General features: G+C 41.7%; 2 non-coding genes across 2 annotated transcripts; both read right to left on the bottom strand.

Moving 5' to 3' along the window:
- Positions 1–9,688: 9,688 nt before the first annotated feature.
- Positions 9,689–9,782, bottom strand: trnai-uau (transfer RNA isoleucine (anticodon UAU)). The gene is made up of 2 exons: positions 9,745–9,782; positions 9,689–9,724 (listed from the first exon to the last, which is right to left on the bottom strand). It is a non-coding gene; the product is annotated as a tRNA-Ile (tRNA).
- Positions 9,783–13,732: 3,950 nt separating this feature from the next.
- Positions 13,733–13,804, bottom strand: trnat-ugu (transfer RNA threonine (anticodon UGU)). Its single transcript has one exon. It is a non-coding gene; the product is annotated as a tRNA-Thr (tRNA).
- Between the last annotated feature and the right edge of the window lie 9,886 nt (positions 13,805–23,690).

Here is a 23,690-nt window from a genome sequence, read left to right on the forward strand (position 1 = left end):
CAGTTTTAGCCAGACCAAGGGGTGAACTGATAAGGTTCCATGACACCTAGCTCAGCACTCCCACACCCCTCAAACAACACAAGCTTCCTCCTGGAAAAATACTGGGCAGACCTGATTCTGACAGGGACACTGGAAACCCCCCTGAAAGGGATTGGCTAAGGAGAGGGATAAAAAAGACCTGAGACAGAACAGAGGGGGCTCCCGATTCCCACTGGATCCTGGAGACGACACAGGCAGCACAAGGGAAGCTGCAGAGTGCAAGACCCCGGAGGAACTCTGCAGAGACTTCTAATACCTGGAGGCAAGGATCTACTGGTTCAGTAACTGACGACAACGAGAGACATTGGCATTGGAACAGAGGTACTGTACAGAGACTTTTAACACCTGAAGGTGAGGAACAAGGAAACTGGCACAGTTAGCCGATTCAAACTGAGAGGAATGTAATATAGTCACAGAGGATTTCTATTGTTACCTGAACAGAGACTGGGGAAATAGGACTGGGCGATACCCCTCTCCTCAAAGTGGGCCATCAGAGACTACAGGTACTAAGTAGAGACGATCGAGTAACCTCTCTTATGTATTTTACAGGAAAGACTGCTGCCCCTCTGTATTCATTATGACCCTGGGAAGGACCTTTTGCTGCTGTGAATTCTGTTTTCGTTGTGTTTTTGGGTGACAGTGAATGTGAATGTAGTTGGAAAATAAAAAGGGCACTTATACAATACAAATGCTTGTCGCTGGTCTGTGTGTGCATTGGTGATTCTGGGAGACAAACAGAGCCTGTGGTAATGTAGAGGGGCCCTAGCACCCCGTTTGTATTGCTAGGTGGTGTAGATGTACACGAAGCAGGAACATCCCTCGCCCTTGGGTTCACCTTACTGTGACACCTTCTTCAACTATGTTTTTTGAGTGCACTGCAAATGATCTTAGTATCGAAATGCCGTCCCACATAACCGATCCAAACAAGCTGCTTTACAGAGGAGCACTGCCGGAGCTTATCGTTGGCAAACTGAAGACCAGGCCGACCTCTTCTGTGACTCTTGAACACTAAATCTCAAGGTTGTGAATTCAAGCTCCACGCTGGCGGGAAATTCCGTAGGTAATGATCACATTTTCTTGCATGCTAATCAAAAGAAATATTAAGAAACTTTTCCCGATACCAGTTTTTTAGAAAAGTAAAGGCACACGGCACATGTGTGCCACATCACGTCCGAGTTTAGTGACAACTACCTCAGAGATTGTAAGCTGGGTAGTTTCAGATTAGATCACTTTTTTTTTATCAAAGGTTCAAGCAAACCTGAATACTTTTGCAAGTGACATTTCAGAATCCTAGTCAAATCCAGTACGATTGCTGGATCCTTCGAATTCGACTGAACTATAGCACAGATCTGCAGTCCACCATTAGAATACTGTGGGTGTGTTGTATAAGCCATACCGCCCAAAATAGTTCTAAAACGGGAGATGCATCCTCATTTAGGAATGTGGTATAAAGTGAAATGGTCTGGGAAGAGTCCTACGTTTGAACAGTTCAAAATAGACGTAAAGGGGTATATACGGACTCTTTCGAAATGTAAGAACAAGCTGTGCGGACCTTATCTTTATTAACGTCGTGTAAACGTTTTTCATAGAGTGTAATTGTATTATAGCATGTGCCCCTGAAGATTTTCTTGATACGTTATATGTGCTCTTGTTTGTATTGTATGTAGTTTTGTTGTTCAAATAAAACGTAAAAGACACAACTTTCCGGATGCGGCTGCTGTAAAAATAAAATGACATCAAGGGTGCTGTACGCAGAGGTCTGAAGCCTGTTTCATTTAAGAACTATATCCAGAGGTGTTAAAGAAGTCTAGATCTCACTACGAGAATGGCAGCATCTCAAAAAAAGCAGGTGCAATTCGTTACACAGTCGTAATGCCACTAAGTCGGACCAGAAGAGCGAAAGCCACCTGGCTTTCTCTGAGCAAGTAATGTGACAAAGAGACACAGTACAGTGGTAACCGACCCTCTTCCAACTGACTTCAAAGGGGAGGGAGCTGCTTTTTGGCAGTCTCTCGAGAAACTAAGCAAAGTGTTTAAAGATACTTTGTCAGCTTGACATCAAGGCAGAAAACAAAAACTTTCTTGCGTCCACTCAAACCAAATGCGGTTTGCCACCTTTTGCGTTATGCAGGGAATGACGTCTGCCGAGATCACTTTTGAGTCAATGCAAATCGTAGTGTGCCCTCCATTTTAATGTTGGTTGTGCTGGCGTGCTGCTTCTGTCTGTGAAACTTTATGCAATCAAGGCATTTAATGTTTTTTTTAATAATTGGAAAAAAATGTACTATTTTTTTTCTTAAATATTGATGGTTTAAAAACTTATTTAATGTAAAACGGTCAAAATGTTAGTGAAGAAATCAGTAATGTGAGGAAAGGTGAATTGTGGGAGCCTCTTGACTCCCCGTGTCGTGCTGTGTTTCTCTCTCATTCTACTTGGAATGGTGCCGTCGCTTCTGGATAAAGTCTGTCTTGGGTCATTCCAGACAAGTCAGGTATGACTGTGCTTCACCACAAGAAGAGACACCTCACTTGCGAGGATCCCAACAGTATATTTCCCCTTTCAGAGCCCATGGGAGTGAATTTCATACACAATTAAAAAAGCCTAATTTTATTTAGAGGCTTCAGACACTTTTTTAATTAAAAAAGTGACCTGAAACGCCTTAGCTTTCAGGTTTGCTAGAACCTGTAATAATAAAGTGGTCTCAAACTTTCATTGTCTGATGTAGCTGTCTCTAAAGTTGGACATGATGTTTTGGAGATGCTGAGATATTGAGAAGAACTCAACTACATGGTGAGAAGTCTGGGTTCAGCACCAGCAGATGGTGAAAAACTCTTAGCTGACCCCAACCTAATTTGAACGCGCAACTTTCTGAGCTAGAATCAACTACACTACCACTGTGCCACACCCTATAGTCTTCTTTAGCTCCCCAAAGGAGAAAAATCAGTGTCCCAAAAAAAGTGCTTCCCGAAATGTCTTTAACAGAAAGGAAAATTTAGACAGGCTTCCATTTCTGCATTAAGAACTGTTTGTGCTGTCCTGTAATTGAGGAAATATACCACCTAAATCAGCAAAGAGTTCTACGTTTGAACAGTTCTAAATAGACGTAAATGGATATTTACAGACTCTTTCGAAATGTAGGAACATGAAAGCTGTGTGGACCTTGTTTTTATTTACTTTGTTTGACTTTTTTTTCCATAAAGTCTGATTGTATTATTTATGTGCCCCTCACGAGTCTATTAATACGTTATATGTGCTCTTGTTTATATTGAATCTATTTTGTTGTTCAAATAAAAAGTAAAACAAAAACAAATTCCGGATGGGTGCTGCTATAGAAATAAAACAACATCAAGGGTGCTGTACGCAGAGGTCTGAAGCCTGCTCCACAGAAGAACTTTATCCAGAGGTGTTTAAGAATTCGAGATCTCACCATGAGAGGGGAAGCATCTCAGAAAAAGCAGGTGCAGTCGGTTCCATAGTCATAACGCCACTGTCGGACAAGAGCAAAAGCCACCCGGCTTCCTCCGGGCAAGTAATGAGACAAAGAGACAGGACACAGTGGTTAGTGTGGCTGAGTGGTCTAAGGTGCTGGATTAAGGCTCCAGTCTTGTTGGAGGTGTGTGTTTGAATCCCACTGCTGCTAAGAGTTTTTGTGTTACAACCACCAAGTGGAGCAATGTGTTAAAAGCTACTTTATCAGCTTAACATCAAAGCAGGGAGAAAAAAGTGTTTCTTCTTCTCAACAGAAATTCTTTTTTCCACCTTCAGCAGGGAAGTTTGTCTACCAAGATCACTTTTGAGTCAGTGCAAATCACAATGCGCCCTCAATTTTAATGTCGGTTGTGCTCCTTTTATCTGTGAAACGTTAATGTTCTGCATTTTCAAGTCGAGTCATCCTCAGGGGTAGAGCTGATTAAGTCTTTCCGCATAGCGCTCCATCAGAAATAATTTGTCTAAGTTCCAAAGAGATTGTGGGTTTCACTTCAAGCAATCATAAAGCATACCTCACATGTCAGATCTAAATGGGGAATTTGTTGGTTACAAAGCTGAACGTTTTTCCATGTTCTGCTAGAGTATCCACTGGCTTGCCTTTATCAGCTGTCTTGGAAAGATAAGTTGTGCTTCGTCTCAGGAAAAATCATTAGTACTGTCATTTTATTCTGTGCATATGGCCGATATTTAAAGTATATAAAAATCACGAGTTCATAGATTTATCCAAATATCAACGGCACCTTGTAAACCTATGATAAGAATTCCTTCAATCCAATAGTTTCACTCCAGGGAAAAGGCAGGGAAACATAGAGAATTCTTATTTAAAGACAACATCCGTATTGGATTGCATGTCAGCAGGCATCACTCAGAATTCCTAATATGATTTTGAATTCAGTTTTGCAGTTCTTCAGTGTTTTACTACTTTCAGAGAGTCCTTTATTGACCTTGCTGAAGCAGAGAAGCGACATAATCACAGATGTGACCAGTTTTTCTGCTGTTTCTGGTTAATAATGATTATTATTTTGTATTTTGATTAGTATTTTTCGTAGCGTTCTTCCTCAGCTTTTAAGTTATTTGGTGAGCAAGAACCACTGAGAACGAGTCTGAATCAATCAAGAACATATACGGTACTGCTGTCCTGTGTACAACTGCTTCGTCCTAATTGAGCTTTTCAGTGTTGAAGAAGACGTTTCCAATTTCGATTGCTTCTTTCAGAGGATGTGCTACAAGATCACAGATTCATTTGAAAAGATTTGGAGATGTATTGGCTGGGATTCAAAACTGGCTCAATTGCATGAAGGCACCTATACTCAGCAACGAGAGGAAAGGAGAAGGGGCCAGAGGTAGTGTGGCTGAATTGTCTAATATGCTGGATTTTAGGCTCCACTCTCTCAGGGGCGTGGGTTTAAATCCCACTACTGCCCAATGTTTTAAGACCTTACTTCCTGTGATTTGTAATATGGTCAGTAAAAGCACTTTATGTAAGTATTTCTTATGTCAGCGTTACAAGTCACTTACTGCTCCACAGGTCCGGGGTTCAATCCCTGGCATCTTCAGGTGTTTTATATTACTGTACTCACATTGCAATCTTCTGTGATATGAACAACTTGAACTTTTTCTGTATGTGAAGAAAAATGCAAAAGAGCATGTAAAGTATTGATCATATAAAATATCCATGGTACAACTCGAGAAAAAACTGAAGCACAAAACAACGACTTTTGATGATTACAAGAGATTCAAGAAACACAACCGTCCACAGATGGGTTCGGATCCTGAACGCATAAGTCAAAAGAAAAAAAGCGAAGTAAACTCTCTTCATTGTCTTATAGTTTATGTAATAAAACATTTTTTTTCTTTCTTTATAATTTCTTACTGTTGATAGACGATTTATTGAATTTTAACAGAATCACAACTACAAACATTTGGGGTTAAACTGTTATTCACATACTCTAACAAAGAGAAACGTTAGTCTTTTCCAGTGTGTGAGCCAATTTCTAAAAAAATTAAAAATAAGTTATAGAAATTGAATTGTTCTACTTTTTAGGCTTGCATAGTCTTATTCATATTTCAGTTAAGCCTTTTCTTCTGTAGTAATTTCATTTGATATTAAAATTAGTCCTGATTTACAAGAATTTTGTAATAAGTTTCAATTTAGAAAAATCGTGCCCAGAAGCTACCAAAACTGGTAATGTTCACATAATGTGTAATGCCAAAGCAGCAGTTGGGGTGGGAAATAAAAGGCATTTCTTGGTATGAATCCTAAAACTTCATAGATGGCGTTCTAGGACTTCTCGCTTCAGATAAAGCTGTTAATACATCATGAATTTCTACTCAATCAATATCTGCAGTGTTATCACTACCAAACGCTAAATATAGATCCTGGCAATAATTCATGAGTTGTTCATTAGAAAATTGTTTATGTTTTTTTTTAAAACAGGACGAAGGAGTAGCAGCAGGAGTAGCAGCTAAATGTATTGGCGCTACATAAACCTACAGTAGTTTCCAGTTTTGCAGAGAAGTGACATAATCACAAATGCGACCAGTTGTGCAGCTGTTTTTGGATAATAATGATGAATGTGAAATAAAAAACAGCTCCTTGCATTAAGAGCAAGAGCAACCAATGCGCTCGCTTGTTGAGTTGGGTATTTTCCGAGCTACTCTTCCTTAGCTGTGTACAGGTTTGATGGGTTTACTGAGACAATTATTCATGTAGCAGTAATCACGAGGTGGTTCGCTGTGGTTTTTAGAAAATCAATCGTCAGAACAACTAACAACGCACACACACATGTTCAATACACGAGATACAGTTATTAATATAAATTGTGCACCAAACATATACCAGTCTGCCTGGATACAAGCGGCAGACCTTACTGTGAGGATTATCAATATACAAGGTATATAATCTCGAAGAGATGCAAACACAAAGAGATACACAACAGAGAATATATGTCAATATATATCGTTCGGTTACAAAATCGCTAATCAGCGTTATTACCCACTGTTACTCTGAACTCGGAAGTAAATGCAATACTCGTGAATTAAATTGATAACAACTTGTGTTGAGGTACAATTGAATTCTCGAGACGCAATGTAGGACATGGGGTTTACTTATCCACTGTGTATGGATTTGGAATTTCCCGGCACGAACACCAAACCAGCTGACAGGCTCTGTTGCAGCCTTGGTTCCAGTGGTTGTCCAATGGGCGTTGTCCCGGCGTCCTCTGGCTACCGGCCAACCAGTAGAGGTGCAGCTCGGAGTTGGACGGGCGGAGGAATCTAACTGCGACGCGCAGGGCAGTCATTGCTCCGAGGGGATCTACCAGCAGTCCAGCTGGCTAGTAGAAAGTATCTATGCACAGAGTGTGACCGCGAGTCCGCACAAGTCACTCTTTTGCCCGGGAAGAAGCTGGTTCGTTCCCGGACCAGCGCTGCTACTGAATAAGCTATTCAGGTTGTCGACGAGGGTCCAACTGTAGGCTGCCGTTGATCAAGCGGAGCATTCACGTTGGTAGAATTCTGAGTACGTATGGGATCCTCGGCCTCGCGCTTAGAACAAAGTCCAAGTCCCAGTGCAGACAACAGCAGTTATCATGTGATTGTCTCTGAGGATGCGCGAAAATGGCCAAGGAGAGCCCCGATCTGAGCTTGCGCTCCCTTTTTAACCAAGACACAGATGTGTGCTGATTGGTTGAGATTTTGGCGGGCATTGGAGACCCACGTGGTGTTACCACGCCCTGCAAATCCCTGATTGGTTGATCAAGGTGAGATACGAGTCACTTACTCCTGACACTTAGGAATGCAGTCCAGATGTCCATTTGGCACTCCCTAGACAGATAGGCGCCAATGGATGACCATTGATCATGATAGCCAGGCTTATCTAAATGCATCCCTGTTTGGGAGCTGTCCCTTATCAAAAGAAAATATCTTAAATCAGCCTGCATGAATACTTTCTCTGTGGCTGCACCACAGAGATGGAGAGTGAGATGGGGCCTCATTTAGGAAAGCACAGCAACGCTTAATTCTGTCTTATTACCAAGTATTGCTGCTACAACTGCTTAAATTCAAACTAAACAGGACTATGGGAATGAGATTTGATTTCGAACTGGGATTTAAATAAATAGGACCACTGCACTACATTGTGCTTTATGTAAGACAAAAGGTGGGCTTCCTGTGTTTTCGATAACTCAGTTGTAAGAGCGGAGGAATATAGTGGAAACAGCTGGGAACTCTTTTCTCTCTGGTTTGAATCTGGCTGGAAGAAAGGTGTTTTTTATGTTCTTTAATCAAGAAGTGAAAATTTATCTTTCACTTAGTTGTCTTATTTTCTAGGCTTGTAGACTCCTCACTCTTCCTAAAAGAAAGTGCTGCAGATAAAGATACAGTAGTTGTCAGAAGTTTAGTTCAGTGGTAGAGCACATACAGGCTGTATGTGGTTGTTTTCAATCGCCGGCGTCTGCACTCTGGATTTCTTCCTAAGCGCGATATCTTTCCTTACTTGTGTGTGAATTTCATGCGCGACACATAAACCCTTTGTCTGTTTTATAAAGATTATATTTTAAATCAGTTAAAACAAAAAAAAGTACCAATTATATACATGTAGAAAACACATGTATCTAATTTGAAAATTTGGGCAATGTATTACTAGTAGTGGAGCTGAGCTCACAGAAGAGCAGTTGATATTGTTAAACCACGTATTTTTTTAAATGACGCTACTAAGTACTGGCATCGTGTTTGTGCAGTCCTACCCAAGCTTTCTATCGATTGGATGAGTCTCCTGTTCCATCTCCAATTCTTTCCGCACATTTCACCTGTTTCACCACCGTTATCATTAGACTATAGCCACTAATACGAGAATACTGTTCTGAAAGACTGTCTTAAATAATAATGTTGAAAAGGTTAATGATAAGAGTTTTTTTCATTAAGGTAACCATACATTTGCCTGTATAGTACAACTTATTATCTGTATCCGCAAATCCCCGATATTAATGCTGTCTCCTGAGAAACAGAAGTGTAGAGTCAAATAATATTACAACAAATCTATTCAATTAACACCCCTATGTGAACGAACACATTTAAGACTTACACCCCTTTTAAATATGTATTTCCTTCATTTCAGTTCTCTCCCCGGGATACCTGAAAATTCATTATAGTATAATAAAGTCTGTGCATGCATTACCTGTAATACAGCTACTAATATAGATAACATTAAACTTCATTATTAAGATATTACACTTTTATTAATAAAATATGTATTGATAAAATTCCTTGTGAATAATTGTAGTGTCTGGAAAGCAATTGTTCATTACTTAATGACGATATTATTTCCACTACATTCAGGACAGTTCCAATGTAATCTATTGTTCCACTTCGTCTGCTTAGTCTCCTACTTTAGTAACATCTAATGGGGAGCAGTTGTTATTTTAGGTTTGTTGCAATTGAAAACAGGTTTGCTACAGAGCTGCTGACAAATTTCAGCAGCCAGTTTGTTGCAACTGACCCGTTGTAGCTACCAATCAGAAGCAAGGAGAAACAAACATTAGGTTTGCCTTTTTTTAAAAAAAAAGGAAAACAGAGTACAGTAGTAGTTTATGTGGTAATTTCAGGTACAATGTATGAACTAAAGTTAACTAGTCCCACAGTAATGCGTGGGGTCCTATCAATAGAAAAAAAAAAATGTTGTAACCCGAAAACACAACAAACACAAAACGAGAAGTCTTACGGGAACCTAGGTAAATCCCTGTAGTTGTCTAGCAACTATAAAAAAACAACCAAACACAACAACTTCAAAAGAAAAAGAACATTAAAACAAATCTGGGGAACAACATAAACACATAATCTAATGCGAGAGCTTTATCAAGTCTTCAGTGCTCCTCTCGTCTCAGTAGACCCCTCTCATATATTTGTGTACAGGTCAACTGGAGGTATACAGCTGATAGTAATTTAAGTAGGGAGCTGCATCACAGCATGTGTGGGCTGCAAATGGAAAAGTATAGGTTTATTCCATGCTGAAAATAGAGGTAAACACAACGTTTCAGCTGTGGAGCCTTCTTTGATTGTGACTCGAAATAAATCGTTACTTGTTCGTTTGATGTTAATTTATCTCCATCAAATATCTAAGAGTATCTAAACTCGACAGTTGCGCTCAGTAGAGAAAGACACTGCTCCAGGTGAGGCTTGAACTCACAACCTCGGCATGACTCTGCTGTGCACTGCTGTATAAGTACCGCGCGCTGACCGATTGCGCCACTGGAGCTGTGCAACTTCTGTTCTTCATACAGACTGACGGTGCAGAAACACAGGGTGAAAACGGTTTCGGTTGTGGATCCATCTCCACCTGGGGAAAAGGAACAATAAAATAGCAAGGAAAATACAAGAAAAGAAACTGAAAGAATTGTGCTAACAGCAAAGGGGGACGGAGGGAGGTGGTCGGACAAGTAAATCAGCCTGGCAGATTATTTGTATCGACATGTTTTGAGTCAATCAGCAAACAGATTTATCTTCATGTGCCTTAAACCGTGCAGTTTGTATCTTCATTGTAGATAGGTTTCTTCAGAAGTCCAGTAAACTGACAATAATGGAGAACTAGCTGACGCACCCCGTCGTGAAGACCCTCTGTAAAGTGATTACACGTTTCATTTTCAAGTCGCCTTCTTTACACGCAATTGCAGCCCGGACACTGAGAGAAAGCATGAGAAATGGCTTCAATTTCAATGTGAAAGCGCAGTACAGGTTCGATGGCTTCACATCTCCCATCAGTCAAATAAAATTGCAGTAAAGCGATCTAAATATGACTCTGAAGTACTGGGAAAGATGATTATTTTGAGCGTGCCTCCCAGGGTCTGCTACGAGGCTTAAGTTGGCTTCTTATTCGCCAGCTTCTTATGCGTGTTTTTCGTTCCACCTTAAATGGTGCTGCTGTGATGTTATGTCGCCTTTCGCCTGTAGATGGCTCTCTTCGATCAGTACTAATCCGGCTGGAATACTGCAGACATCTTCACTGAAAGGGAATATCCAAATAAATAGCGACTGTCCAAATTATATTTTTGTATGGAATATATTTCAGAAAATCGCAAACCAATTTTAAAAACTCACCACAACACGGATTTACACTGAGAAAAGGTGAATGCACTTTCTGCTTATTGCTACGGCCTTCCCCCCGATTATGAAAATGTCTCACAGTTCTGACACCGACGTGTGAAAGACAATGTAACAGACTATCAAAATCCTGAAGTCCAAGAAATTTTAAGGCACCAGTTTTTTAAATATGATCCTGGCATGTCAGAATACATTTCGAAAAAGTATGGCATGAATTGCACGAATTGCAATGGCACATATTGTTGAGAATATCACTGACCTTGCCGATATTTGCAGGGGATACGAATGTTTTGCACATGTTGAACTACAACAAGTAAAAATTGAGCTCCTTAATCAATATCACCGGGAATGTCCAATAATGACGAACATCAGTAGCTTCAAGGAAACTTAGACTCGCACATGGAGTTTTATCTTCGAATGGAGGGTGGGAGAATTCATTTATACTCTCGTTGCTCATTAGCTAAACTATTTTAAAAATATGACACGGATTTGTTCGACTGCACCAGCTAGCTCTCCTCTGTCAATTGACAGGACTTTAGAAGAACATGTTCTCATACAACCAACATACAAATTACACATCTTAAGGAACATGAAGAGAAATCGTGTACTAAATAACATAAAACTGTCGCTGCAAATTATCACCAAGCTGTTTTATGTGTCTGACCACCTCTTTCCTACTTTGCAGCGAGCACAAATCTTTCTGTTTCTTCATCGCAATTTTACTGTCTCTTTCCCCCATGTGGAGATGGATCCACAGCCGAAACTTTAGGTCAGTTCCTGTTACTCTGTCCGATTAAAAAAGCTGTATTAAAGGCACTCCCATCTCTGCAGGAACGTTATTGCTGCTCTCAACACAATATACTGCAGCCAAATGTGATAGCGATACTGTCACTGCCTGTGGGCCACGTGTTCCTGCTGTCAACCTATTATGTCATGTTCATCCACACCCAGAAACATTACTGCTGTAGCACAAGAGTTATATAGGCGCAGTCCATAGAGCAAGAATCTCTTAATCTCAGAACTGTGGGTTCAGCCCCCACATTGGGTCCCTCTGTGTCAATTTGATCCCCCAATCCTCCTAGCATGACCTGATGGCGTAACAGTGATACCCAGTACCCAGCGTAATTCAGCTTTCTTTCCACTTGATTCAGATTTTGATATGAAATCATCGGCCGAACAAGAGTTTGTCTAAATCGAGGGAGATCTGCTCACAAGCAAGTATTAAACACTTCAGCATTTTCTGTTCGAATACCACACTTTGTCAAAACACTGCCGCTTCTTAAGCTAATAAGTAACGGTTTTTGAGCACGCATTGTATTGTTAATGCTTATATTAAAAAAGCATAAATTCACATAATGGAATTTGGACTGAACAAAGTAGTCCAGCCCCTTTACAACATTACATACCCACTGATTAAAACTTAAAACTACAGCAGCAGGAGTAACAATAATGGCAACAACATGTTTGGAGTTGGCATTTCATTTATTCTGCGGAAACATCGTATCGGAATGAACTGCCCGAGATAAAAGAGTAATTGCGGCTCCAGATCGTTTTTACAGAGCATTGCATTGTTCTGTTCATGCTGACTACACGCTTTAAATTTGTCATTTACTGCAAGCGTTGCTTTTCCGGGTTTTTCTGAAATTCCTCGCATTTGAGCCAGCACTAAAATATTTAATTCCCGTCGCTGAATACATCGTGGAACCGGTATTTGCAACGGAATGCTGTCACACATGAAACCTTTTTGTTATTCGGTTCTGAAGTTTGAAAATGAAAATAAAACGGGGGTCACTTCATAGGCTTGAAAGAAGTCCAAGCAGCATAAAAACCTGCGAATTCTCACAAAGGCTGCACCTTTCTTCTGCTGCTGTTATAAATCTGCCTTAAACGTTTGAATGCATACCTTACTGCTGCTAACCACATTCACGTGTTTACGAAGCTTTTTTCTGTCCCTGTTTTTGCTAAGCAGTTTCTCCGTTTTCCTCGTACTGTGATTGTCAGTGAGCACAATAAGACTGAAACAGTGTAAAGGCAGGTAAAAAAAGACAGGGTAAAACGCCTGACTGTCGGAAGTGGGATTTGAACCCGTGCCTCTGTTTGGAGAGTGAAACACAAAGCTTAAAAGACACGAAGCTGTGAATTTGCTGTTTTAAACCGCTCGACTATCCTGAAAAAATGTGTGCTGATTGCACCAGTCGCATCCGATTTTCCGTAATTTTAGGACGATTGATACGACTGGACGAACACAATTTGTGGCGTTTAGCATGACATGGAAAACGGTAGCGGAGCATTCGGGTCCGGACTACCAGACTCAGAAACAGTTTTTACCCCCGCACTATCAAACTATTAAACTCCCAGCCTCTCTCACTCTCTCCTCACCTCTCACCTATGATCTGAAACTCACAGTGCCTTCTTTCTTACCAAAAACCCAAACACACATTGAAAATCTACCTCTCCCATACATGTCAAAAGCTCACTCCCCATCATTTCTATCCCTTTATTTCATTCTTTTGATGCATGTTTTTGCACATAACCTGTTACCTTTTTGTTGTTTTGCATACTGCCTGTTGTTGTTTTATGCACATCGGCTGTTGTCTTTCTTCTGTTATATAATTGTATTGTTGCTGTGTTTTTTTCTTTGTACTACTTATGTCCGAGAGCTAGCTAAATAGCATTTCGTTATACCATATACCTGTGTATGAGTATAATGACAATAAACTTGGACTTGAACTTGAACTTGACATAGTCTTGCAGGCAGTATATTATTTTATCGTTTACTCGTATAAAAAAGCATGGTCTTCTCGTTCCTAAATCAGATTTTAAGTGCTTACGAACGTAACTTCCAACCTGGACTGACAGCTCACCCGATCTATTTGTGATCAGACCGTGGAGTCGGGGGCTGTACCAAGCGCACGTTCCTTCCCAATGCTGAGGCGATCATTCGGAAGATGGGTGTGAAGAGAGATAAGCTTTGTCGACTAAAAAACAAGGCAGGATATGCAGGAACACTAATCACTGGCGACAGTTATGTTCTCTTACTATTGAGATCCCTACATTGCGAGTTTTTTTAAGACTTTGAAACTGAAGGAAAGCGGTGACAAATGAAACAGGCACGGGTGGGGCTTGAACCCACGCTCTTCGGTTTACAAGACCGACGCCTTACCACTTGGCCACCGCGCCTTCGAGGAAGCATGGGAATAAGGTTGTTCAAATTATTTTTTTCTGAATCTGGTTTACATCGCCAAATGTAAACTGGAGGCAGCAACAACAATAAAAGGGATACTTGTCCTTAAACTCGGACGTGATGTTCTGCAGACTTGTGCACAATGTCCTGTTTTCTTGCAGTGTAGACATTTTGCTGTTCACGCTCCGCATTCATCTGCTTTGTGCGTTGTTAGTCCGCACCTGTAACATGTAATGCCAGCCGTCCCCTGTTCTTCTATTTCTCTAGCATGACTGCGTCCTGCTGCTCGGCTTTTGTTTGTAAATTTTGAGCGAGCGCCCCGTTCAGTGTCACTTTGTCACTGTGGTCAGAAAGCATTCTTGATTCTGCTTGAGCTGCTTCATGAATTCTAGCGACTGTAAGAGCTCTTTCTAAAGTCAGCCCTTCCTCCTGCAGCAATTTATAGTCTCTTAGGTGCACATTTTTCCACAAGTTGATCTCTTAACATGTCAGTTTCCAATACTCCAAAGTCACAAGATTTAGCCAGTTCTCTTAGTTCAGTCACAAAAGCATCAACAGATTCGTCCTGAGACTAAGTTCTCTGCCTAAATTTATGCCGTTCCAAAACCACTTTTCTCCGCGGTGTAAAGTAAGCGTCTAAGGCAGCTACAGTCTGTTAATGTGTACCTTTTTCTCCAGGGAGGTTGGCGAAAATCCGCTGCACGGGAGCCCCGATACTAAAATCTGCAGTGTTCTGCTCGCTTTGAGTCCGTCAAGCACTCATCTCTCGTCGCCATAAATGTTGTGTATCTAAATTTAGAGACGTTTTTATATTATTTTAACTATTTTATTAACTACACAGATCACGCCCTTACACCATATATTCCCGCCTTCTACTCTCTCGTTCTGTTGTCTGGCGATGTCTACTCACTATACTACATTTAGCATGACTTCTTGTTGCAGTTGAGCTCAAAGCTGGAGATGATCTCCATATTCTACCGCACTATCTAGTCCGAAACGTAGTACACAGTACATACTTTTTTAAGTGAACTCAGGTTGTTAAAAAATTAAACCAGCGCCCTGTCACAGAAACGTACCCCAGTCTCCAGCGCAACAAGAGGGGGTACTCAGCACTGTACTAACGAGGAGCGCTTGTCTGCTGCTGAGCGTCAGCTCTGTTTACTGTCAGCAGTCATTGCCTCATTTCCAAAGACTTTTTCACCTGCTCTCAGCTTTTAAAGACAGTCATAAACGCTCAAGAAGTAATTCATGTCAGTTGGAAGTCTGTTTCTGTTGTCTCAGCTCTTGATAAAGAAAAGCCGTGCGTGGGAGACTCCCTCTCTGAAGAAGTTTGCCGTCACCTTGCGAGGGAGAAGAGCCATCAATCACCGAGGCAACCACTGAGACAGTTAACATTAAACACGTGAAATGCGAGATGTTGTGATTTGTTTCCCGCTTAAGGCTTCTATCGTTTCTACTCTAACGAGAAAGACCTCTTTATTAGAAGTGAGATTTTAACAAACGTCTCCAGGGTTAACTGCGACCTGAACGCAACGCCTTAGACCACCAGTCATCTTGCCTGTGGTACTTAGAGCAGCGCTCAATAAAAATGATCAGAAACCGAAAGCGCTTCTTATGCGGATCAGTATATTCCGATTCCACTGGTTCTGCAGAAGAAATAAGAAAAGCCGAACTCAAAGCACTGTGTTGCCATTACGGGTACTCTGCAGCTGCTTTAAGATCTACTCACACCGTGTTGCCATTAAGGCTACCTAGTTAAAAAAAAAAAACTTATCGTCATCTTTTTGAACGTGATTATTAGACACCCGTTAAATCTCCACCGAGGTTTCTTGAGAGATCGTTCAGCGAGCGAGTATTAAAAAACTACGTCGCTTCCAACCTCTGCTGTCACTGTAAACTCGGACGTGATGTTCTGCAGATGTGCAGTGTGCCTTTCCTCTTGTCGTATTCAAGAGTACTCACTGTGTGAGCTCCTCACTGCGTGTTCTGTACTCTACTGTGATTTAATTTAGATGATTACGTGAGTAGAGTGACAAGATCTACTTGAACATTTTCGGTTTGTGAAATGAAACGCTAAATACACTACTGTAAATACAAGTAATGGACATTTAAAATAACCACAGTACAGCTAGAAGAGTGAAAGATAAAAGACTATTTAGAATGACATTCACAATAGACTTAAGAACGGCACAACTGTCTAAACAGGGACTTGAACCCTGGGCCCTCAGATTAAAAGTCTGATGTTCTACCGACTGAGCTATCCAGGCTCTGAAAGAAGGTCAACACTGTCGGGATCCTCGCAAGTCACCTGTCTCTTGTTCCGAAGAGCAGTCATACCTGACCCATCTGGAATGACCACTGACAGACTTTATCATGAAGCGACGGCACCACGCCCAGTAGAATGAGTGAGAAATACAGCATGACATGGGGAGGTAAGGGGCTCCTAAAATCCATCTTTCCTCACATTACTGATTTTTTTCAATAGCATTTAACCTTTTTTCACATTCAGATTTTTTTCTCATTTAATAAAATCTTTTAATCAACAACATTAAAAAGAAAACAAATGGAACGTTTTTTGGAACAATAATTAAAAAAATATTTCAATGACTTGGTTGTATACGTGTGCACACCCTTTATAAAGGGAGTTGCAACAGTGCTGAAATTTAAAGAGCATTTCTGTAGAGAAAACAGCCTTGATGTTAAGCTTAGGGAGCCTGTCTTTTCGAAATTCTATTTCTTAACACCTTGCACAGCCCGACAGACTAACAAATATTTGTTGGAGAAATTGGCTCACACACCGGAAGACACTAACGTTTATTTATGTTAGAGTATGTGAATAAAAGTTTAACCGAAAAAGTTTGTAATTGTGATTTTGTTAAAATTCAATAAATCGTCTATCAACAGTTAGAATTTATTAAGAAATTGTTTTATTTCATAAACTATAAGGCAATTCAGAGAGTTTATTGGTCATATCCTTTGCTTATGTTCTTTTAACTCTAGAGTTCAGGATCCAAACCCAGCTGCGGACGATTGTGTTTCTTGAATCTCTTGTAATCATCAAAAGTCGATGTGTAGTCCTTCAGTACTTTCTCGAGTTGTGCCATGGATATTTTATACGATCAATACTTGTCATGCTCTTTTGCATTTTCCTTAACAAATGGAAAAAGTTCAAAGTGTGTTTATGGAGTGTTTCACATCTACACGAAAGCACTTGTAACAGTACAGGACACGCAGTGAGGAATTCGTGAAGCTTTCAGTTTAGTGCGGAGTTCAGAAGGAGGATTCGCTCGCTGAATGATCTCTCAGGAAATCCCGGGTGAGTTTCAACAGGTGTTTTCTGCAACAGCCACAAGTGTGAAGCAATCTCTGGATTTCCTGAATTTGAACTAAATTATTAGTTCAAATAATTTAAGATTTAACAGAACTAAATGAGGTACATTTAAAACAGCAGCGCAACTCTGCAGCACGTCGAGTGTGCCTGCATTTAATTGTGTAAACCTGGCTCTCTCTGAACACGAGCAAAGAGTTCTCACTCAACAGAAGATTGCAATGTGAATATAAAGCACCTGGAGATGCCAGGGATTGAACCAGGGACCTCATCCATGCAAAGCATGCACTCTACCGCTGTGCTACATCCCCAATGGAAAAGGTAATGGAACAGACTTGTCCAGATGCTCACTGATCACAATCCACCACTCACGACGAATGCCTGCAGTTTCCCACTTTCGCGTTTCCTCTACTATAGAGTAAATGCATGGGAATGAAGAAATAAGGAAGGAAAAATAATCGCATTGAAGCTTCAAGAGACTGGGCACAAATTAATCTATTATTTTTGTATCCAGTCACACGTGCGACGGTGGTTAATTCCCAGACGGGGAAGTGCTTTTTTTCTACCTCCTTACTCGACTGTCTTTCAATTCTGTTTTATTTGAAACTTTTTGCATCTTTTAAGTGCTCTTGATTCAACTATGCATGTTTGCAGTGCGCCGAGACCTGAGAATGTTGCACTTTTGCGCTCATTCTTAGGAACTTGTGGATTTTTGATGAAATTTATTCCTAATTATGCAGACATATCAGAACCTCTTAGAAAACTAACGAGGAAAAGACAGAAGTGGGAATGGACATCGGAAACTGAGAAAGCCATTGCCGAGTTGAAAAGAGCACTTGTAACTGAACCATGTCTGGCATACTCCAAACTAGATGCACCACCAGTAGTGATCAGTGACGCGAATCCTTTAGGACTTGGAGCAGTATTGCTACAAAGACAAGAAAATAGACAGAACAAACCAGTGGCATATGCAAGTCGCTCACTTACCCCAACAGAAAGGCATTACTCACAAATAGAGCGTGAAGCCTTGGGTTGTGTTTGGGCAGTGGAACATTTTAGGACATATTTATGGGGAGGCAAGTTCACACTTCAAATGGATCATAAACCCCTCATTTATATGTTCAATCCCAAAAAGGCAACATTGTTACCACCCAGGATACAAAGACTTGGATTGAGATTATGGCCTTATGATTACAAAATTGAACACATAGTAGGGAAAACCAATGTCGCAGACTCATTGTCACGTCTTCCTTTACCAGACACAGAAGACACTGGTTATGAAGACACCTATGTTGATAGAGTGCTTTCAATCAGCACTTATGAACTGCATGCACTGACACTTGAGGAACTTAAACAAGCAACAAACGAAGATGACACATTGAAATTGTTGATGTCCATAGTGGAAAAAGGACAATGGCCTAATCCAATTCCAGACGAACTGCAGCCATACCACAGGTGTAGGTTGGAGTTATCTACATATGATGGACTGCTTTTAAGAAGACAGAGGATTGTGTTACCGAAAACAAAAATCAGACAAGCACTGAAAATAGCACATGAGACTCATCACAGTGTAGCTCGTACAAAACAGTACCTGAGAAGCAACTTTTACTGGCCCAACATGAACAGTGATGTTGAAAGACTAATCAGGAATTGTTCCACTTGTGTGTTGAATCAGCCATTGCAGGAGGATCAACCTCTCCAACCACTTGAATTACCACCAAGGCCTTGGACAAAATTGGGCATTGCCCTGGTAGGTCCCATTCAGAATGAATACATATTGACTGTCATAGACTATTATACTTCTAAACCTGAGGCGGTTGTTGTATCAGACATATCTTCAGCCACAGTTATTAGAGAGCTGATGAACATCTTTGCACGATTTGGTTATCCACTAGAGGTAGTAACAGATAATGGCAGGCAATTCATAGGACAGTTGTTTGAATCATTTCTGACTATTGTGGAATTAAACTTGTGGAATTAATCGTGGAATTAAACACATCCGTGCATCACCTTACTATCCGAGATGTAATGGCAAAATTGAAAGATTTCAAAGATACCTGAAAAAAGCTTTAAGACACTCAAAGACACTCGCTATGTGTTATTGAGAAACACCTCTTGTAACTCCTTTGAGTTAGTGAATGTGGAAGATGGCTCAAAAATAATGAGAAATGTAAAACATCTTTGAACACTCCTCCATTGGATCTTGATTTTGAATCTGCAGAAACACAAAATGCTGAGAATACAGGACTTTCTGACGTGCAGGAAGTGCCGAGTCCTCAGACAGTGGAGAGTACATCCGTAGGAAAGCCAGTAACTTTACCCAGTAGTAAAGTAACAACCATTAGTGGCAGGGTTATCAGGAAACTGGCTCATTACAGAGACATTTAAAAATACAGGACTTGCATAGCTCTCCAAATGTTAAATTGCCCTATTTTGTTTGTGTTATCTATGTAGATGTTGCTTAGACTGCTAGAAATGAGGTGATATTTAGAAGTGACTTAAGTAGAAATTGAACTAAAATTTGAGTTGGTACGTATAGAAATTGTTGTAAAAAAGATGAATGTATTGAATAGAAATGAAAGGGTTTATATACATTTTGTTGTAATAGTTAATAACCGTTTACTGTGTGTTGATATAAAATTGTTACAATTGTATGATAAAGTTATAGACTTTAAAAATAACAAAGGAAGGGATGTAGTATAGTGAATAGACATCGCGAGACAACAGAACGAGATAAGCTACTGGACACACCCGCCCCTCCTCACACAGACCGTGGAAAAGCCCCCGAGTGGGAGGGCTCTCTCTTCCTCCCAGGAGCTCTTGGACACGACGCACAGACAAGGCGCGGGGAGCCGCCGCCTGCAAACACGGCTCCAGGCAGGACTCCACTCCGCAGGAGCCGCAGAGCAGAGGAGATGGGAGCAGCTTATCTCCTGTGCAGAGACCTGAGCTGTTGTTGCTGCGGACGCTGTTTTTTTTCTTTTCACGGGGTAGGAGTGAATGTTGAGTTGCCCTTAGAAATGAAGCAGAGCACTTCAACGGCACGGGTGTGTGTGTGCGTGCGCCCTGGTGATTCTGGGAGACAGATCGAACCTGGGCTAAAAGAAAGGGGGCTTAGCCCTCTTGCATTTGCTAGATCGAAGTTGTACAACCCATTTGTATCTGCTAGGCAGCGCAGTCGTTGTGCACAAAGAACGCTTTGAAAAGTGTCAAAAGCAAGTCATTCCGAGTTGGTCGTTTGTGTTTTCCGTTCAGACGCGAAATGCTGAAATGATCTCTCGGCTCCTCGGTTGTCATTTCTGCTCTGTAAAGGAATCACAGTACGCGTCGGCTTCCAGCACGGTGGGTCAAGACACGATGCCTGGGGTCAGAGAGGGCGATGTCTTCCTTGTTAGTATAGTGGTGAGTATCCCTGCCTGTCATGTGGGAGACCGGGGTTTGATTCCCCGACGGGGAATCGCTCTTCTTCTACCTCCTTAGAGAAAGGACTGCCTTTCACTTCTCTGTATTTTCTTTCACAGCGCTGTGCAGCTTTTCATTGCTCTTGCTTTCCTGTTCCTGATGGTAGCGGTTTACAGAACAGAAAGTCCTCATGAGACATACCCTCAAACTCATATCTAACATAAACGAGTGAATTGGCCAAATCGATTACAGACTCACCTAATTGCAATGAAAAGCATCTGCTCATCTTAACGCGCTCTACCAGTGTACTTTTGAAACCATCCGCCATTTCAATAATTCTATGAGTGACTGTGTCTTTCAGAGGGGGCAGCAGGTCGAGCTGTTTAGCAGCTTTTTTTCACACATAATACGTGTCAGCTCTTTTGTTAACAGTAAATAAGGGTGTTCAAAAAAAGTGTCTGTTTATTAGGTGTAAAAATTCCTTAACGTCTTTGATTCTGTCATCAAAGATAAACTGCAATCAGCAAAGATAAAAGGATAATAATCTTTGCATACTGCCCTGTCTTTCTCACACCTGAAGAAGGCTCCACAGCCGAAACAGTGTGTTTCCTTTCTTCTCTTTTCAACATGGAATAATCCTTTACTTGTTCCTTTGCAGCCTACGCATGCTGACGCAGCTACCCACCTGATATATAACATTCCTATAATCACAACTATGAATTTCCACTGTGGGTATTACATGTCACAACGCAGAAATGCAACAGTGACGTGTCGTAATTACAAATGTACATGATAAGTGATTTTGTCTCTCCTACCTTAGTGTCGGAATATTAAGATGTTCTGGTGACAAGGAAGGAGGGAAAAAGTAAATCAGCAGAAGGGGTGCTATTTTGTTGACTGTTAATCCTTACATGTTCATAAGGTCATATTTAAAAAATGGTACAGTAAATTTTCTTATACTTAATGATTTTCATAATTTGTCACATTACCTCAGTGGCAGAATTGTGAGACTATTTAATAATCAGGAGGGAGGGTCATAGCAATAAGCAGAAAGTGCCATCACCCTTTGCTCATCTTTGGTTAACCATATTCTCACAAGCCATGTTCTAAATGTCCCATTGTAGACTGCTATATTAACATTTCTTGCAAAATGCAAGATTTTGAGACTTTTAATAATCAGAAGGCAAGGTCGTGGTAAATATGCAGAAAATGCCAGTGAATGAATGGTTTGCTTTTGTCTTATTTACTTGTCGTCTAACATGCCAGTTTGTGTTATTGTGAGTTTTGAAAATTGGTTTTCGATTTTCTTAAATGTGTTTCATACAAAAATGCAATTTGGATAATCATTATGTACATATTCCCCTTTACTGAGGCTATGTCCAGTAATCCACTCGGATTAGTATTTTTAAAAATAACTATAGAGAGCCATCTACAAGCGAAAGGCGGCATAACATCACAGTAGCATCTTATAAGGTGGAACGAAAAACGCGAATAAGAAGCTGCCGAATAAGAAGCCAACTTCAGCTTCGTTAATGCAGCAGGATTGGGTGAGGTAAGGTGGAAAATATTTCTTCCTCTGCATCCTAACATTTTTGTAGTTGTTCCAGGACTTCTCGCCCCAGATAAAGCTGCCAATACATCACTTGTTTCTACTCCATCAATATCAGCAGTGTTATCGGTACTAAGCTCCACAGCCGAAACATTGTGTTTCCTTTCTTCTCTCCGTGAAAGTCGATTCGATTTGTCAGCGAAACCGAAACTTAACCCTTTTTATAATTGCAGGAAATGCGAGTGTTTAACACGTGTCAGAATCACCAGGAATGTCCAATAAAGACCAACATTGCAACCCCCCAGAAAACCATATTCACCCATGAAAAATGATCGTCGAATGGCTGGCGGGATACATCATTTATACTCCCGTTGCATTGTGTGGCGGGGGCTCCGTGTCCCCTGAGCGGGGCTGGAGGATCGTTTATTTGCAATTCTTTGGAAAGGAGCTTCTTTCGAAATCAATGCGTGCCTGGATGTTCGCGAACGTGCTCCCTTGTGTTGGCTTGTCCCGCACTGGAAGAGCACAAGGCAAGTCTTCACAAGACAAAAACCTCCAGTGCACAGCACACTGAAAACATTTTTTGGCTGGCGCGTTTTATTTCAAAACAGAAACAGCACCAGTCGAACAAGTCGGCCAGATGCACAGAGCCTCCGCCCTCTTGTGGCTCCTTCTTGCTGCCTTTCCGCTGCCCCGGCGGGCGGCGAGGAGGAAGCGCCGTTTCCTACACATCTGCAGTCGCCATGCGCATTCGCAGCATGTCCCGGGACGCAATTCGGCCTCATTTGCATAACACCAGACCGGCTACGCAAGCTCGCATCGTGCGCCTGCCACACACCGAACAAACACCGGAGCCTTTTCAGCAATTTCCAAAAAACGGGCCTGCTCGCCTGCCCACAAGGCTCCATCTCTTACCCGCTCTCCAGAGCCTGCTGTCTTCTGTGCTGTTCTCTCGGCACCGCTGCAGCGCACACAACTCCTGCAGCGCGGGGAGAGAGTTTCCACGCTCCGCCGCAGGGAAGGCTCGCTCCGTGCGCACACGTCCTTTCAATGCCAGTTCAACAAGTGCTCCGCATTAGCAGCGTCGGGGCTCCGGCGTGTCGCACCTCACCTCACCTCGCACAGCCCCCTCCTTGAATGTCTGGCGCTGGGCATGCCCCGCTCTCCTCCACCTTATCTTATCGCGTGTGACCACCGACAATGGCCACAATGCCGGGGAATGGCACCTGTAAAGTGTTAATTGGGGCACAGGACAGCCCGTCTCGTCTCGGGGTCTGGCTTCAAAGACAATACAGCAAACACAGCGGGGCGGGGGAAGAAGACGACATGACACATGCAGGTACATTCAGCTCCAGCGGGAAAGAGTCATTTGTCGGTCTTTTCAAGTGCTGGGAGCCGAGTAATCCTTCGCTTGTATCGTTTCTCCCCGATGACTAGATCTCACCCTGCGACTCTTGACTGGGCTCACCCACGGCAGCCCAGCAGGTGTGAGCCTAGCCGGCACCCGGATGGGAGATTCCCCCCGGAAAAGCTCAGGTTGCTACTGCTCCTGCAAGAGGTGTGACTGGGACCAGTAGGGAGCGCTCACCCTGCGGTCTGTGTG

This window comes from Lepisosteus platostomus, chromosome 5 (assembly GCF_059453375.1).
Source record: "Lepisosteus platostomus isolate fLepPlt1 chromosome 5, fLepPlt1.hap1, whole genome shotgun sequence".
Lineage (NCBI taxonomy): Eukaryota > Metazoa > Chordata > Actinopteri > Semionotiformes > Lepisosteidae > Lepisosteus > Lepisosteus platostomus.